This window comes from Pseudophryne corroboree, chromosome 6, assembly GCF_028390025.1.
Source record: "Pseudophryne corroboree isolate aPseCor3 chromosome 6, aPseCor3.hap2, whole genome shotgun sequence".
NCBI lineage: Eukaryota > Metazoa > Chordata > Amphibia > Anura > Myobatrachidae > Pseudophryne > Pseudophryne corroboree.
In genome coordinates, this window is record NC_086449.1 from 715,737,546 (window position 1) to 715,756,633 (window position 19,088).

The window sequence follows — 19,088 nt, forward strand, 5'->3', positions numbered from 1 at the left end:
CCGTCTATCCCCATGGTCCTTACGGAGTCCCCAGCATCCTCTACGGACTACGAGAAAAAGATTTACCGGTAGGTTTAAAATCTTATTTTCTTTGGACATGCTGAAGGATTGGTGTTAAGAAGCATGATTTAATTATTTATTTTATTATTTATTAACAGTTTCTTATATAGCGCAGCAAATTCCGTTGCGCTTTACAATTGGAAATAACAATGATAAAAGAAAACTGGGTAATAACAGACAGTCATAGAGGTAGGAAGGCCCTGCTCACAAGCTTACAATCTATAGGGAAATAGGCATGGATACACAAGGATAGGTGCTATCTATTGCATAGTTGTCCACCAGTTTACAAAGTTTCTTGGTGGGAAGTAGTTAAATAGCAAAAATGCAAGCCCCTCACATCAGATGTGTCCTCTTTGCTGCAGTCCTGCCGAATAGCTCCTCATGGCACACCAGGTCACCTGAGAATCTTCTAGTGTTGGGCGTCTTTTTTTGCTTCTTTTTTTGCCGAAAATGCATCTTAGTCGCAACACAATGTGGCTAGTACACACCAGTAGACTGCTGATTAATGTGATACATGACACGTGTATATCTGTGCGATTGAGTCCCTGAATCTGTACATGAAGTGCTACAATATAGCAGCTGCAACTTTTTCCCAATACAAGTTCTAATCTGCTCCGTATACACACTCAGTCACACGCAATATAGAGGTGTCATTATATCACATTAATCAGCACAGTCTCCTTGTGCGTCCTAGTCGCATTGCGTTGCGATTACGATACATTTTCAGCAACAACAAAAAAAGACGCCCAGTGTTAGCAGAGTTCTGCATGACCTGGCAGCTCCGCCAGGCATCTCCCGCTGGGTGGCGTATTGGGGCTAGATATATGAGGACACATCTGTATGTGCAGCCCACTGTATGGAAGAAGTCGGACAATGGGCCTTGCTCACATATGTCATAGTAAATGAGACGTGTGTGTATGTATGTATGTGTGTGTATATATATATATATATATATATATATATATATATATATATGTATAAAATTTTTCGGGCTTTGGATTCGGACGCGTTTTGGCAAAACCTCCCTGAAATTTTTTTTTCGGATTCGTTTTTTTTTTTTTTTTTTTTTTTTTTCAAAAACAGCTTAAATCATAGAATTTGGGGGTAATTGATTCTATACTATTTTCTCTAACGTCCTAGTGGATGCTGGGAACTCCGTAAGGACCATGGGGAATAGCGGGCTCCGAAGGAGGCTGGGCACTCTAGAAAGATCTTAGACTACCTGGTGTGCACTGGCTCCTCCCACCATGACCCTCCTCCAAGCCTCAGTTAGATTTCGTGCCCGGCCGAGGTTGGATGCACACTAGGGGCTCTCCTGAGCTCTTAGAAAGTTATAGTCTTAGAATTTGTTCTTTTCAGTGAGACCTGCTGGCAACAGGCTCACTGCAGCGAGGGACTAAGGGGAGAAGAAGCGAACTCGCCTGCTTGCAGCCGGATTGGGCTTCTTAGGCTACTGGACACCATTAGCTCCAGAGGGATCGACCGCAGGCCCAGCCTTGATGTTCGGTCCCGGAGCCGCGCCGCCGTCCCCCTTACAGAGCCAGAAGCAAGAAGATGGTCCGGAAAATCGGCGGCATGAAGACTCAGTCTTCACCAAGGTAGCGCACAGCACTGCAGCTGTGCGCCATTGCTCCTCTCACACACTTCATACGCCGGTCACTGAGGGTGCAGGGCGCTGGGGGGGGGCGCCCTGAGGCAGCAATAAAAACACCTTGGCTGGCAAAAATACCTCAATATATAGCCCCAGGGGCTATATATGAGGTAAATACCCCTGCCAGAAGTCCATAAAAAACGGGAGAATAGGCCGCGAAAAAGGGGCGGAGCCTATCTCCTCAGCACACTGGCGCCATTTTCCCTCACAGCTCCGTTGGAGGGAAGCTCCCTGGCTCTCCCCTGCAGTCTACAAGGGTTAAAAAAAGAGAGAGGGGGCACTAAATTTAGGCGCAGTATACATTATATATATATAGATATAAAGCTATAGGGGACATAACTCAGTTAGTCCCTGCAGTATATAGCGCTCTGGTGTGTGCTGGCATACTCTCACTCTGTCCCCCCAAAGGGCTTTTGTGGGTCCTGTCCTCGTTTAGAGCATTCCCTGTGTGTCTGCGGTGTGTCGGTACGGCTGTGTCGACATGTTGAATGAGGAGGCTTATATGGTGACGGAACAGAGGCCGATATATGTGATGTCGCCCCCTGTGGGGCCGACACCAGAGTGGATAGAGAGGTAAAAGGTATTAACCGACAGTGTCAACTCCTTACATAAAAGGGTGGATGACGTAACAGCTGTGGGACAGCCGGCTTCGCAGCCCGCGCCTGCCCAGGCGTCTCAAAGGCCATCAGGGGCTCAAAAACGCCCGCTCTCTCAGATGGCAGACACAGATGTCGACACGGAGTCTGATTCCAGTGTCGACAAGGTGGAGACATATACACAATCCAATCCATGACTTGATCCCGGCAATAAAAAATGTGTTATACATTTCTGACTTTAACCTCTATAAATGGGTTTTAGGTTTGGGGAGAAAAAACAGGCAGTGTTTTGTTCCCCCATCAGATGAATAAATGAAGTGTGTGAAAAGCGTGGGTTCCCCCGTTAAGAAACTGGTAATTTATAAAAAGTTACTGATGGCGTACCCTTTCCCGCCAGGAGGATAAGTTACGCTGGGAGATATCCCCTAGGGTGGATAAGGCGCTCACACGTTTGTCAAAAAAGGTGGCACTGCCGTCTTAGGATACGGCCACTTTAATAGGTACCTGTTGATAAAAAAAACAGGAGGCTATCCTGAAGTCTGTATTTACACACTCAGGTACTAGACTGAGACCTGCAGATAGTGCTGCTGCAGCGTGGTTGGTGACCCTGTCAAACAGGGATAATAGTTGGCAAACATAAAAACATATTAAAGTTGTCTTATATATGGGGGATGCACAGAGGGATATTTTGCCGGCTGGCATCCAAAATAAATGTAATGTCCATTCTGTCAGGAGGGTATTAGAGACCTGTCACTGGACAGGTGATGCTGACTTAAAAAGCGCATAGAGAGCCTTATAAGAGTGAGGAATTATTTGGGGATGGTCTCTGGGACCTCGTATCCACAGCAACTGCTGGGAAGAAATAATTTTACCTCAGGTTTCCTCACAGAAAAAGGTACAGTCCTTTCGGCTTCAGAAAAGCAAGCGGGTCAAATGGCGCTTCCTTTCTGTACAGAGACAAGGGTAGAGGGAAAAACCTGCACCAGTCAGCCTGTTCCCAGAATCAAGATTCTTCCCCCGCCTCCTGTGAGTACACACCATGACGCAGGTGCTCCACAGGTGTAGCCAGGTACAGTGGGGGGCCGCCTCAAAAATTTCAGCAATTAGTGGGCTCGCTCACAGGTGGATCCCTGTTTCTTCCAAGTAGTATTTCAGGGGTACAAGCTGGAATTAGAGATGTCTCCCCCCAGCCGTTTCCTAAAATATGCCTTGCTGACAACTCCCTCAAGCAGGGAGGCTGTGCTAGAGGCAATTAATAAGCGGTATTCCCAGCAGGTAATACTCAAGGTGCCCCTACTTCGACAAGGACGGGGTTACTATTCCACACGGGTTGGGGTACCGAAACCGCATGGTTCGGTGTGACCCATTTTATATTTAAAATCCTTGAACATAAAAAAATTCAAGTTCAAGATGGAATCGCTCAGGGCGGTTATTGCAAGCCTGGACGAGGGGGATTACATGGTATCCCGGGACATCAAGGATGCTTACCTGCATGTCCCCATTTACCATCCTCGCCAGGAGTACCTCAGATTTGTGGTACAGGATTACCATTACCAAGTCCAGACACTGCCATTTGGACTGTACATGGCACCGAGGGTGTTTTATCAAGGTAATGGCCGAAATGATGATACTCCTTCAAAAAAAAGGGAGTTGTAATTATCCCGTAATTGGACAATCTCGTTATAAGGGCGAGGTCCAAGGAGCAGTTGGTAGTCGGGGTAGCACTATTTTGGAAAGTGCTACAACAGCATAGGTGGATTCTAAACAGTCCAAAGTCACAGCTGGTTCCTATGACACGTCTACTGTTCCTGGGGATGGTTCTGGACATAAACCAGAAATAGTGTTTCTCCCGGAGGAGAAAGCCAAGGAGTTGTCATCTCTAGTCAGAGACCTCCTGAAACCAAAATAGGTAGCGGTGCATCATTGCACGCGAGTCCTGGGAAAAATGGTAGCTTCTTACGAAGCAATCCCATTAGGCAGGTTCCATACAAGAACTTTTCAGAGGGACCTGTTGGACAAGTGGTCCGGATCGCATCTTCCGATGCATAGGCTGATAACCCTGTCTCCAAGGACCAGGGTATCTCTACTGTGGTGGCTGCAGAGTGCCCATCTTCAAGAGGGCCGCAGGTTCGGCATACAGGACTAGGTCCTAGTGACCATGGATTCCAGCCTTTGAGGCTGGGGGGCAGTCACATAGGGAAGAAACTTCCAGGGACTTTGGTCAAGTCAGGTTATTTCCCTACACATAAATATTCTGGATCTGAGGGCCATTTACAATGCCCTGAGGCCAGCAAGGCCTCTGCTTCAAAACCAGCCGGTACTGATCCAATCAGACAACATCACGGCAGTCGCCCATGTAATCAACAGGGCGGCACAAAAAGCAGGATGGCGATGGCAGAAGCCACAAGGATTCTCCGATAGGCGGAAAATCATGTGTTAGCACTGTCAGCAGTGTTCATTCCCGGAGTGGACAACTGGGAAGCAGATCTTCTCAACAGACACAACCTCCACCCGGGAGAATGGGGACTTCCTCCAGAAGTCTTCCAATAGGATTGTACACCATTGGGAAAGGCCACAGGTGGACATGATGGCGTCCCGCCTTAACAAAAAGCTATAAAAGATATTGCTCCAGGTCAAGGGACCCTCAGGCGATAGCTATGGACGCTCTGGTAACACCGTGGGTGTACCAGTCGGTTTAGGTGTTCTCCCCTCTGCCTCTCATACCAAAGGTACTGAGAATAATAAGAAGGCGAGGAGTAAGAACGATACTCGTGGATGGCCAAGAAGAGCTTGGTACCCAGAACTTCAAGAATTTATATCAAAGGACCCATGGCCTCTGCCACTCAGTCAGGACCTGCGGCAGCAGGGGCCCTGTCTGTTCCAAGACTTACCGCGGCTGCGTTTGACGGCATGGCGGTTGAACGCCGGATCCTGAAGGAAAAGGGTATTCCGGAGGAAGTAATTCCTACGCTTACTAAAGCCAGGAAAGAGGTTACAGCAACTCATTATCACCGCATATGGCGAAAATATGTTGCATGGTGTGAGGCCGAAAGGGCCCCAACAGAGGAATTTCAACTAGGTCGATTTCTGCAATTCCTGCAAGCAGGAGTGACTATGGGCCTTAAATTGGGTTCCATTAAGGTACAGATCTCGGCTCTGTCGATTTTCTTTCAAAAAAGAACTAGCTTCAGTACCTGAAGTTCAGACATTTATAAAAGGAGTGCTGCATAGTCAGCCCCCGTTTGTGCCTCCTGTGGCACCTTGGGATCTCAACGTGGTGTTGAGTTTTCTTAAAATCACTTTGGTTTGAACCACTAAAAACCGTGGATCTGAAATATCTCACATGGAAGGTGGTTATGTTATTGGCCTTGGCTTCTGCCAGGCGAGTATCAGAATTGGCGGCTTTGTCTTGTAAAAGCCCTTATTTGATTTTCCATATGAATAGGGCAGAATTGAGGACTCGTCCCCAGTTTCTCCCTAAGGTGGTGTCAGCGTTTCACCTGAACCAGCCTATTGTGGTGCCTGCGGCTACTAAGGATTTGGAGGACTCCAAGTTGCTAGACGTTGTCAGGGCCCTGAAAATATATGTTTCCAGGACGGCTGGAGTCAGAAAATCTGACTCGCTGTTTATCCTATATGCACCCAACAAGCTGGGTGCTCCTGCTTCTAAGCAGACTATTGCTCGTTGGATTTGTAGTACAATTCAGCTTGCACATACTGTGGCAGGCCTGCCACAGCCAAAATCTGTCAATGCCCATTCCACAAGGAAGGTGGGCTCATCTTGGGCGGCTGCCGAGGGGTCTCGGCTTTACAACTTTGCCGAGCAGCTACTTGGTCAGGGGCAAACACGTTTGCAAAATTCTACAACTTTGATACCCTGGCTGAGGAGGACCTGGAGTTCTCTCATTCGGTGCTGCAGAGTCATCCGCACTCTCCCGCCCGTTTGGGAGCTTTGGTATAATCCCCATGGTCCTTACGGAGTTCCCAGCATCCACTAGGACGTTAGAGAAAATAAGAATTTACTCACCGGTAATTCTATTTCTCGTAGTCCGTAGTGGATGCTGGGCGCCCATCCCAAGTGCGGTTTATCTGCATTACTTGTACATAGTTATTGTTAACTAAATCGGGTTATTGTTGAGCCATCTGTTGAGAGGCTCTATTGTTTCATACTGTTAACTGTGTTTCATATCACGAGTTGTACGGTGTGATTGGTGTGGCTGGTATGAGTCTTACCCGGGATTCAAAATCCTTCCTTATTGTGTACGCTCGTCCGGGCACGGTACCTAACTGAGGCTTGGAGGAGGGTCATGGTGGGAGGAGCCAGTGCACACCAGGTAGTCTAAGATCTTTCTAGAGTGCCCAGCCTCCTTCGGAGCCCGCTATTCCCCATGGTCCTTACGGAGTTCCCAGCATCCACTACGGACTACGAGAAATAGAATTACCGGTGAGTAAATTCTTATTATTAACCTCAATAACCATAATTTCCACTCATTTCCAGTCTATTCTGAACACCTCACAATATTATTTTAGTCCTGAAATTTGCACCGAGGTCGCTGGATGACTAAGCTAAGCGACCCAAGTGGCCGACACAAACACCTGGCACATCTAGGAGTGGCACTGCAGTGTCAGACAGAATGGCACTTAAAAAAATTGTCCCCAAACATCACACGATGCAAAGATAAATAAAAAAAAAGAGGTGCAAGATGGAATTGTCCTCCCACCCACCCTTATGTTGTATAAAGAGGACATGCACACTTTAACAAACCCATCATTTCAGCCACAGGGTCTGCCACACGACTGTGGCTGAAATGACTGGTTGGTTTGGGCCCCCACCAAAAAAAGAAGCAATCAATCTCTCCTTGCTCAAACTGGCTCTACAGAGGCAAGATGTCCACCTCATCATCATCCTCTGATTCCTCACCCCTTTCACTGTGTACATCCCCCTCCTCACAGGGGGGTATATTTACTAAGCTCCCGATTTTGACCGAGATGCCGTTTTTTCTTCAAAGTGTCATCTCGGTTAGTCTCGGTCATTTACTAAACACTAATCACGGCAGTGATGAGGGCATTCGTAATTTTTTGCTAGTTCAGGTAAAAAATTACGAATGAATACACCATCGGTCAAATTACGCCTGTTTAGATATGAATCTCGGTCATTTACTAAGAAGTGCAAAGCAAAAAAACACAAAACACTGCCGTGAAAAATTACAACTCGTAAAAAAGTCCTAAAAAAAAACAGACCTGCTTTTTTTTTCCGTGATTTGAGATGCATGCAGGGATCCATGAGATCCGTGCATGTATATCAGTGGGAAGGGGTGGGAAAGTGCTTATTTTTGCCAAAAAAATTGCGTGGGGTCCCCCCTCCTAAGCATAACCAGCCTCGGGCTCTTTGAGCCGATCCTGGTTGCAGAAATATGGGGGGAAAAATGACAGGGGTTCCCCCATATTTAAGCAACCAGCATCGGGCTCTGCGCCTGGTCCTGGTCCCAAAAATACGGGGGTCAAAAAGAGTAGGGGTCCCCCGTATTTTTAAAATCAGCACCGGGCTCCACTAGCTGGACAGATAATGCCACAGCCGGGGGTCACTTTTATACAGCGCCCTGCGGCCGTGGCATCAAAAATCCAACTAGTCACCCCTGGCCGGGGTACCCTGGGGGAGTGGGAACCCCTTCAATCAAGGGGTCCCCCCCCCCCAGCCACCCAAGGGCCAGGGGTGAAGCCCGAGGCTGTCCCCCCCCATCCAATGGGCTGCGGATGGGAGGGCTGATAGCCTTTGTTGTAAAATAAAAGATATTGGTTTTAGTAGCAGTACTACAAGTCCCAGCAAGCCTCCCCCGCATGCTGGTACTTGGAGAACCACAAGTACCAGCATGCGGCGGAAAAACGGGCCCGCTGGTACCTGTAGTACTACCACTAAAAAAATACCCAAAAAAACACAAGACACACACACCGTGAAAGTATAATTTTATTACATACATACACACATACATACATACTTACCTTATGTTCTCACGCAGGTCGGTCCTCTTCTCCAGTAGAATCCAAGGGCTACCTGTTGAAGAAATTCTACTCACCAGATCCATGGGTCCAGGCTCCTCGGCAAATCCAGGGTTAATCCACGTACTTGAATAAATAAAAAAAACGGTGTCCCGACCACGAACTGAAAGGGGACCCATGTTTGCACATGGGTCACCTTCCCACGAATGCCAGAAACCCACTTTGACTTCTGTCTAAGTGGGTTTCTTCAGCCAATCAGGGAGTGCCACGTTGTAGCACTCTCCTGATCAGCTGTGTGCTGCTGTCCTCACTGACAGGCGGCACACGGCAGTGTTACAATGTAGCGCCTATGCGCTCCATTGTAACCAATGCTGGGAACTTTCTGCTCAGCGGTGACGTCACTTTAGGTCAACCGCAGGGCAGAAAGTTCCCATCATTGGTTACAATGTAGCGCATAGGCGCTACATTGTAACACTGCCGCGTGCTGCCTGTCAGTGAGGACAGCAGCACACAGCTGATCAGGAGAGTGCTACAACGTGGCACTCCCTGATTGGCTGAAGAAACCCACTTAGACAGAAGTCAAAGTGGGTTTCTGGCATTCGTGGGAAGGTGACCCATGTGCAAACATGGGTCCCCTTTCAGTTCGTGGTCGGGACACCGTTTTTTTTTATTTATTCAAGTACGTGGATTAACCCTGGATTTGCCGAGGAGCCTGGACCCATGGATCTGGTGAGTAGAATTTCTTCAACAGGTAGCCCTTGGATTCTACTGGAGAAGAGGACCGACCTGCGTGAGAACATAAGGTAAGTATGTATGTATGTATGTGTGTATGTATGTAATAAAATTATACTTTCACGGTGTGTGTGTCTTGTGTTTTTTTGGGTATTTTTTTAGTGGTAGTACTACAGGTACCAGCGGGCCCGTTTTTCCGCCGCATGCTGGTACTTGTGGTTCTCCAAGTACCAGCATGCGGGGGAGGCTTGCTGGGACTTGTAGTACTGCTACTAAAACCAATATCTTTTCATTATCACAAATGGCTATCAGCCTCCCCATCCGCAGCCCATTGGATGGGGGGGGACAGCCTCGGGCTTCACCCCTGGCCCTTGGGTGGCTGGGGGGGGGGACCCCTTGATTGAAGGGGTCCCCACTCCCCCAGGGTACCCCGGCCAGGGGTGACGAGTTGGATTTTTGATGCCACGGCCGCAGGGCACTGCATAAAAGTGACCCCCGGCTGTGGCATTATCTGTCCAGCTAGTGGAGCCCGGTGCTGGTTTTAAAAATACGGGGGACCCCTACTCTTTTTGTCCCCCGTATTTTTGGAACCAGGACCAGGCGCAGAGCCCGATGCTGGTTGCTTAAATATGGGGGAACCCCTGTCAATTTTTTCCCCATATTTCTGCAACCAGGATCGGCTCAAAGAGCCCGAGGCTGGTTATGCTTAGGAGGGGGGACCCCACGCATTTTTTTTTGGGATTTTACATTGTTTAATTAAAAAAAAAAAAAATAAGAACCCCAGCACGGATCACACAGATCCGGCCGAGATTGATTGTAAAAAAAAACGGCAGTGTTTTGCTAATCACTGCCGTAAAAATAGGTAAAAAAAAACGAATGACATCGACATCGGAAGCAAAGAAAAATACGAATACGACAGCTTAGTAAATCCATCGTAATCAATTCAAAAAGTTGCAGTTTTACACTGTCGATGTCATTCGTGATTGAACTTTGACCTATTTTCGGAAATTACGAATCTTAGTAAATATACCCCAGAGTATTAATTCGTCCCCACTGGAATCCACCATCTCCGGTCCCTGTGTACTTTCTGGAGGCAATTGATGGTGAATGTCTCCACGGAGGAATTGATTATAATTAATTTTGATGAACATCATCTTCTCCACATTTTGTGGAAGTAACCTTGTACGCCGTATCGCTGACAAGGTGACCGGCTGCACTAAACACTCTTTCGGAGTACATACTGGAGGGGGGGGGGGGGGGGGGGGGGGGCAACTTAGGTAAAATAAAGCTAGTTTGTGCAAGGGCCTCCAAATTGCCTCTTTTTCCTGCCAGTATATGTACGGACTGTCTGACGTACCTACTTGGATGCTGACACTCGTATAATCCTCCACCATTCTTTCAATGGTGACAGAATCATATGCAGTGACAGTAGACGACATGTCAGTAATCGTTGGCAGGTCCTTCAGTCCGGACCAGATGTCAGCACTCGCTCCGGACTGCCCTGCATCACCGCCAGCGGGTGGGCTCAGAATTCTTAGCCTTTTCCTTGCAGCCCCAGTTGCGGGAGAATGTGAAGGAGGAGCTGTTGACGGGTCACGTTCCGCTTGAATTGACAAGTGTCTCACCAGCAAGTCTTTGAACCTCTGCAGACTTGTGTATGCTAGAAAGAGAGATACAACGTAGGCTTTAAACCTAGGATCGAGCATGGTGGCCAAAATGTAGTGCTCTGATTTCAACAGATTGACCACCCGTGAATCCTGGTTAAGCGAATTAAGGGCTCTATCCACAAGTCTCACATGCCTAGCGGAATCGCTCTGTTTTAGCTCCTCCTTCAATCTCTCCAGCTGCTTCTGCAAAAGCCTGATGAGGGGAATGACCTGACTCAGGCTGGCAGTGTCTGAACTGACTTCACGTGTGGCAAGTTCAATGGGTTGCAGAACCTTGCACAACGTTGAAATCATTCTCCACTGCGCTTGAGTCAGGTGCATTCCCCCTCCTTTGCCTATATCGTAGGCATATGTATAGGCTTGAATGGCCTTTTGCTGCTCCTCCATCCTCTGACGCATATAGAGGGTTGAATTCCATCTCGTTACCACCCCTTGCTTCAGATGATGGCGGGGCAGGTTCAGGAGTGTTTGCTGGTGCTCCAGTCTTCGGCACGCGGTGGCTGAATGCCGAAAGTGGCCCGCAATTCTTCGGACCACCGACAGCATCTCTTGCACGCCCCTGTCGTTTTTTTAAAAATTCTGCACCACCAAATTCAATGTATATGCAAAACATGGTAAGTGCTGGAATTTGCCCACATATAATGCACACACAATGTTGTTGGCGTTGTCCGATGTCACAAATCCCCAGGAGAGTCCAATTGGGGTAAGCCATTCTGCGATGATGTTCCTCAGTTTCTGTAAGAGGTTGTCAGCTGTGTGCCTCTTATGGAAAGCGGTGATACAAAGCGTAGCCTGCCTAGGAACGAGCTGGCGTTTGCGAGAGGCTGCTACTGGTGCCGCCGCTGCTGCTGGGGAGGCAATACATCTACCCAGTGGGCTGTCACAGTCATATAGTCCTGAGTCTGCCCTGCTCCACTTGTCCACATGTCCGTGGTTAAGTGGACATTGGGTACAACTCCATTTTTTAGGACACTGGTGAGTCTTTCTGACGTCTGTGTACATTCTCGGTATCGCCTGCCTAGAGAAGTGGAACCTAGATGGTATTTGGTACCCGGGACACACTACCTCAAGAAATTCTCTAAATCCCTGTGAACTAACGCCGGATACCGGACGCACGTCTAACACCAACACAGCTGTCAAGGCCTGAGTTATCAGCTTTGCAACAGTATGACTGCTGTGATATTTCATCTTCCTTGCAAAGGACTGTTGGACAGTCAATTGCTTACTGGAAGTAGTACAAGTGGTCTTCCGACTTCCCCTCTGGGATGATGATCGACTCCCAGCAGCAAGAACAGCAGCGCCAGCAGCAGAAGGCGTTACACTCAAGGATCCATCGGAGGAATCCCAGTCACGAGAGGACTCGTCAGACTTGCCAGTAACATGGCCTGCAGGACTGTTGGCGTTCCTGTCTAAGGAGGAAATTGACACTGAGGGAGTTGGTGGTGTGGTTTGCAGGAGCTTGGTTACAAGAGGAAGGGATGTAGTTGTCAGTGGACTGCTTCCGCTGTCACCCAAAGTTTTTGAACTTGTCAATGACTTCTGATGAATGCGCTCCAGGTGACGTATAAGGGACGATGTTCCTAGGTGGTTAACGTCCTTACCCCTACTTATTACAGCTTGACAAAGGCAACACACGGCTTGACACCTGTTGTCCGAATTTCTGTTAAAATCATTCCACACCGAAGAGGTGATTTTTTTTTGTAATTTGACCAGGCATTTCAATGGCCATATTCATGCCACGGACAAAAGGTGTCTTCCCGGGTGCCTGACTTAAACAAACCACCTCACCATCAGAATCCTCCTTGTCAATTTCCTCCTCAGCGCCAGCAACACCAATATCCTCATCCTGGTGTATTTCAACAGTGACATCTTCAATTTGACTATCAGGAACTGTACTGTGGGTGCTCCTTCCAGCACTTCCAGGGGGCGTGCAAATGGTGGAAGGAGCCACCTCTTCCCGTCCAGTGTTGGGAAGGTCAGGCATCGCAACCGACACAATTGGACTCTCCTTGGGGATTTGTGATTTAGAAGAACGCACAGTTCTTTGCTGTGCTTTTGCCAGCTTAACTCTTTTCAGTTTTCTAGCGAGAGGATGAGTGCTTCCATCCTCATGTGAAGCTGAACCACTAGCCATGAACATAGGCCAGGGCCTCAGCCGTTCCTTGCCACTCCGGGTCGTAAATGGCATATTGGCAAGTTTACGCTTCTCCTCAGGCGCTTTTAATTTAGATTTTTGGGTCATTTTACTGAACTTTAGTTTTTTGGATTTTACATGCTCTCTACTATGACATTGGGCATCGGCCTAGGCAGACGATGTTGATGGCATTTCATCGTCTCTGCCATGACTAGTGGCAGCAGCTTCAGCACTAGGTGGAAGTGGATCTTGATCTTTCCCTATTTCACCCTTCACATTTTTGTTCTCCATTTTTTAACGTGTGAATTATATGCCAGTAATATTATTATATCAATAGCAATGGCCTACTGTACTGTACAACTATATACTGTTGGTCGCCAAAATGCTGCACTGTACTACTATATATACTGCTCACAAAAATTCAGCACAGATATGGAATGGATACTTGCAGTGACACAGAGCTGCAAGATACAGCAATGGCCTACTGTACTGTACAACTATATACTGTTGGTCACCAAAATGCAGCACACTGAGCACAGATATGGAGCTTTTCAGGCAGAGAACGTAGATATTTGCAGCACACTGAGCACAGATATTTGCAGCACACTGAGCACAGATATGGAGCTTTTCAGGCAGAGAACGTAGCCACGTCCTCTCCGTTCAATCTCCAATGCACGAGTGAAAATGGCGGCGATGCGTGGCTCTTTATATAGAATACGAATCTCGCGAGAATCCAACAGCGGGGTGATGACGTTCAGCCGCGTTTGGGTTAACCGAGCAAGGCGGGAAGATCCGAGGCTGCCTCGGAACCGTGTGAAATAGGTGAAGTTTGGGGGGGTTCGGATCTCGATGAACCGAACCCGCTCATCTCTAAAATAAATATATATATATATATATATATATATATATATATATACAGTCCAAAGCAGCTGGCACTGTGATCATCTGAGACAACTACGCTCCGTGCCTGAATCCAAAAACACATAACCATCCACAAATGACGGCACTGGAAGCTGGTTTCAAATGTAAAAAGTGTATTACAGGGTAGACGTTACGGGGCTCACGCCCCGTCCTCAGTACCAAATACAAATATTTGGTACTGAGGATGGGGCGTGAGCCCCGAAACGTCTACCCTGTAATACACTTTTTACATTTGAAACCAGCTTCCAGTGCCGTCATTTGTGGATGGTTTTTTATATATATATATATATATATATATATATATATATATATATATATATATATATATATATATATATATATATATATATATAGATATAGATAGCGGTTGTGGTTCGGCACTCTCTAGTAGGGGTATAGTTACTTGCCGCGGTGCCCTCTGAGGATCAAAGGCAAGATCCGATATAGTGGAAAGGAAATCAGCGGCACTCAGCAGACTGTTGTAAAGTAAAAAAGTCTTTAATCCGGTCCTACGCCGTTTCGGGGACTGCGCCCCGTCTTCAGGGACAAATGGTACACAAATACATTGCACTTAAAACACACTTATATACCCGCCCAAGTAGGTACTCAGTACCTGGATTAGACTCACCTGTCCCGCGCCGCCGCCCGCGCCCCGTCCGTCAGACCGAAAACACTCGTCTCGGAACGATGACGTCAGTAGGCTGCGTCGGGCAGGGAGCCAATCCTATGAAGTGTGGTCAGCGTTGCTTGGTAACCGCTGTAATCAAAACAACCCAGGGGTTAGTCACGCACGCTGTGCTCAACGCTTAAAATCACAGAAAGACATAACACTGATCACACTTAACAAAACAGATACATACATACATCAATTAAAAGACACGGTGCTAACCGTTAAACTAAGCGATTCCCGGCATCACAGATCATACCAAAATCCGTATATATTTAATTAAATAGCTGAACATATCATCTATATTAACATTTCCTATGGATTATATTATCATGATATATTGCTTTGAACTCGAATTACTACCAATTTGATAGTACCTATGATTTTTAGAAATTAATTTACTGCAGTTGGGGAAATATGTCATTCAACTGGAATGCTATATCTTGTCATTAGTTATAGGAAACATTGCAAGCCTAATGTTTCGTTTAGTCCCCTCGGTGACAGGGTGCCTAAGACATATATCCACCTACTTTCACGCTGCATAAGTATTTTGTTACGGTCCCCACCCCGGTGTGAGAGAGGGACGTGATCAATTATGATCGCTCTCATGCTAGCTATCGTATGCCTTGCCACCAAACAATGTCGGGCAATAGGCTGTTCACTCGCACCCTTTTCTAACGCTTGTTTTATGGCACTGCGATGTAGTGCCATCCTTTCTCTGAACTGTCTCTGTGTCTTGCCCACATAGGCCAGCCCACAGGGACATTTCAGCATGTAAATTACATGCGTTGTGGTGCAAGTGACTCTGTGGTGAATCTTGTATTGTTTCCCTGTAATAGGGTGGCTGAATGTTGAACCTGTCATTGGTGTGTTACAAGTCGAGCACCCTAGACAACGAAAGCAATCCACTTTAGGGCGCAAAAAATGGGATGATATTTGCTTAGTTAATGGAAATACATCCAATTTAACCACTTTGTCTGAAATGCTTTGTCCCTTGGTGTAACTGGGAAGTAATCGGGTACCGTATAGGGCTGGTAATGTGTGGTCAGTGTTAACCAATGGCCACAATCTCTTGGCCTGACTGACTACAGAGGTGGTAGCTGTGGTGTATCTATTGACCCACGGGATTTTAGGGGCCTCGTGTGTTGTGGCTGTCAAGGGAGCTACTACAGAAGTCAACAAAGACTCCCTGGTAAGTCGCATGACTTTAAATTTGTTAGCCAAAAGTTCCTCTCGTGGATACCCTCTTATTTGAAATTTATCCACCATCTGTTCTAATGTCTCATCTAATTGCTGTGGGTCTGAAATGATACATCTGGCCCTCAGCATTTGTGAATATGGCAGACCCTTGCGTGTAGAATGTGGATGAAAACTGGCATGATGTAGTGCCGAATTCCTGTCAGTAGGTTTGACATATAGATTAGTTTGTATTTGCCCTGATCCTAACTGGATAGCCACATCTAGGAAGTGAATCTGAGTCTCAGACATCTGGTACGTGAGTTTAACAGCCCCATCAGTGGCATTATGTTTATCTAGTAATGCCGATAAAGATTCAGCACTACCCCTCCAGAAAATCAATAAATCATCTATGTACCTCTTGTAGAAATACATAGATGATTGTTCAATAGAACCAAACAGAACAGTCTCCACAGAATACATATATGCATTTGCATACGATGGGGCCACTGGGGACCCCATCGCACAACCGGCTAATTGTAAATACATACGCCCATTGAATGTAAAGTAATTACGGGTCAATACTAATGTTAATAGCTGCAAAAAAACATCTATTGCTGGACCCGTATATAATGGGTTGTCAGTAATGAGATGCCGTACAGCCTCCACACCCGCATCATGCGGGATGCAAGTGTAGAGGCTGGTGACATCTGCACTACATAACGTCAATTGATCAGCCGGTAACACCATTTGTTGTAGATGAATTAACAAGGTGGTGGTATCCTTCAAGTATGATGGTACCGCTTGAATGCAAGGATTTAAATATGCGTCCAGAAAGATCGCCACTGGGTGGTATAGGGAATTTCTGGCCGATACAATCGGACGTCCGGGGGGATTAGTCAATGACTTATGCACTTTTGGGACGGTGTAGAATAATGGCACAGTCGGACAATTGACAGTCATGGCTTGTGCTTGTTCTGGGCTCAAAGAGCCTGTCGACGTTGCTTGTATCAGGAATGTATCCAATTCCTTTTTGTACTTTATAGTAGGATCAAAGGCCAGTACTTTATATGTGGCCGCATCTGATAGTTGTCGATTGTTTTCTGTCAGGTAGTCTGTCAGGTCCTGTATGACAACAGCACCACCTTTATCGGCATCCCTTATTATTAGATCAGTCCTAGTAGACAAGTCCTTCAGGGCATTCCTCTCTTCAGGACTAAGATTTGGGTAACTAGAAATACTGGATGCTTGTTGATAAGACTGTTCCATCATCCGTGAAAAGGTACGTATCGATGGATTATTCGTGCTTGGGTCAAATTTAGAGCGGGGTGCTACTCTCCTTAAATTTTCTGGAATGGTAGATGCCTGTATAGGCGCTTGATTCATCCCAAAGTGGTCCTTCAGGCGCAGTGTCCTATTAAATTTATAATTTTCCACCTGTGCCAAAAAGGCATCCGGTTTGACTGTTGGTACGAATGACAGGCCTCTGGACAATACTTTAAGCTCAGCAGAAGTAAGAGGGGTGGATGACCGGTTAATTACTAATTCTGTCAACGGCGTGGGGGTCGCCTTGTGCTGTAACCTCTTATTCTGCCCCGACCGCCTCGTCCTCGTCCGGGAGTGGGGCGATTGCCCGACCGTGTCGCCACCCCTAAAGGGTAGGTCGCTTGATTGGAGGTAGATGGAGTGCTCACTTGTTCACCATCTGTCACAGAAGTACTGGAGTCCGAATAATCATAACGTTGTTGCCGTTGGCGGTAACTCCTATGTGATTGTGAGCGATCATAGGAGGAAGTGGTGTTACTAAGCCATGCATAGACTTTACGTTGTTGGTAATCCTGTTGTACCTTATGGAGTTTTTCTTTTTTGTATTTGATCAAATTACTCCTATATTCCTCCATTTGAACCTGTAACTTGTCCACCCAATTAGTGGTCTTATCTGCTGCTAATGTGGCTTTATGTGCTGCCTCAAAAACTGTTAGTTGCTCTTTAATGAGTGTTAATTCACGTGTGGATTCCTCCACTACCAGGAGCATCAAATCAGTGGAGCACTTGTTTAGAATGGCCACCCAGCGTCGGCAGAAAGGTATGCTGTAACGACCAATGGTGGGGGTATTCTTGATCCTGAAGCCCCTAGGTTTCTGGTTGTTCCTGTAGTAGTCCGACAGAGTAATGCCGTGGTAAGTGAAGTCGCATTCTCTCTGTTTTAATTTTTGCCATTGACGGTAAAGCTCCTGTGCAGTGGATGTGGGTAAATCATCATCCAATTTGTGCTTAATTAAAATTGCTTGAGCCTCCACATCCGAATAGCTGTAGCGTTCTTTAGCATCAAGCTGTGCTAATTCCCATGCGGCCTCGACATCCGAGTCAACTGCCGACATATTTCATCAAAAAGGTATCGTCTGTGGTGGTACTACGGTAAGTTGCTGACTGCTCCCGTGTTAGTTAAAAACAAAAGTGTAATAACACTGAGTAACTGTCCCGGGAAAATATATAAGACAACAAGGTATAAGATCCCTGTGGTGCCTTAACCAGAAAGTCCCATACTCCACACCAATCCCTTGAGGATGGGGCGTGAGCCCCGAAACGTCTACCCTGTAATACACTTTTTACATTTGAAACCAGCTTCCAGTGCCGTCATTTGTGGATGGTTTTTATATATATATATATATATATATATATATATATATATATATATATATATATATATATATATATATATATATATATATATATATATATATATATATATATATAATATATATAAGTCCAACAGTGTGGAGGTGCACTCATCCAGTCAAATAATTTCTCGCAAGTTCATTTTTTTCACAGTAGCTTTATTGTAGTCGAATTTAGGCTTATTTAATCGACGTTTCGATCCTAGGTTCAGGATCTTTATCAAGATAAGCTTCCAATTTATATACAATATTTTGAGAACATCATATATTGATTATCAGACTAATCAATATGTCAGGTTCAGACAATACCTGGGCTGTAGGGTTAATAAGGCCATATTCAAATGGAGTTTACTTATGTTTATTAGAGTTCACTCTCATGAGACAGCTTAGACAACCAGGATAATCACAATGGTGATCAGGTCCTCACCACTTCTACAGCCATTGTGATTATCCTGGTTGTCTAAGCTGTCAAAATATTGTATATAAATTGGAAGCTTATCTTGATAAAGATCCTGAACCTAGGATCGAAACGTCGATTAAATAAGCCTAAATTCGACTGCAATAAAGCTACTGTGAAAAAAATGAACTTGCGAGAAATTATTTGACTGGATGAGTGCACCTCCACACTGTTGGACTTCTGTTTAAATATTGTGGGTCTACCATTTCTCTGGAGACTTCCATTAGGAGCACCCCACCGTTGTCTTAAAACTCTGGATTATACTTGTTATATATATATATATATATATATATATATATAGTGTATTGCGAGAGCATCATATGTGGTTGTACTCACTAAATAGCTTGTTATA

At 46.1% G+C, this 19,088-nt stretch overlaps 2 protein-coding genes across 3 annotated transcripts in view; one reads left to right on the forward strand and one right to left on the reverse strand.

The window, feature by feature from the left end:
- Positions 1–14,459, reverse strand: part of GEMIN5 (gem nuclear organelle associated protein 5) — a 305,616-nt gene extending 291,157 nt beyond the window's left edge. Inside the window, exon 1 of the mRNA XM_063928370.1 lies at positions 14,387–14,459. The gene's annotated coding sequence lies outside the window, so the exon portion shown is untranslated. The remainder of the gene's footprint in view (positions 1–14,386) is intronic.
- The window catches only part of MRPL22 (mitochondrial ribosomal protein L22), a 50,555-nt gene that overhangs the window by 14,054 nt on the left and 17,413 nt on the right, over positions 1–19,088 (forward strand). The gene's annotated exons all lie outside the window — the stretch shown is intronic.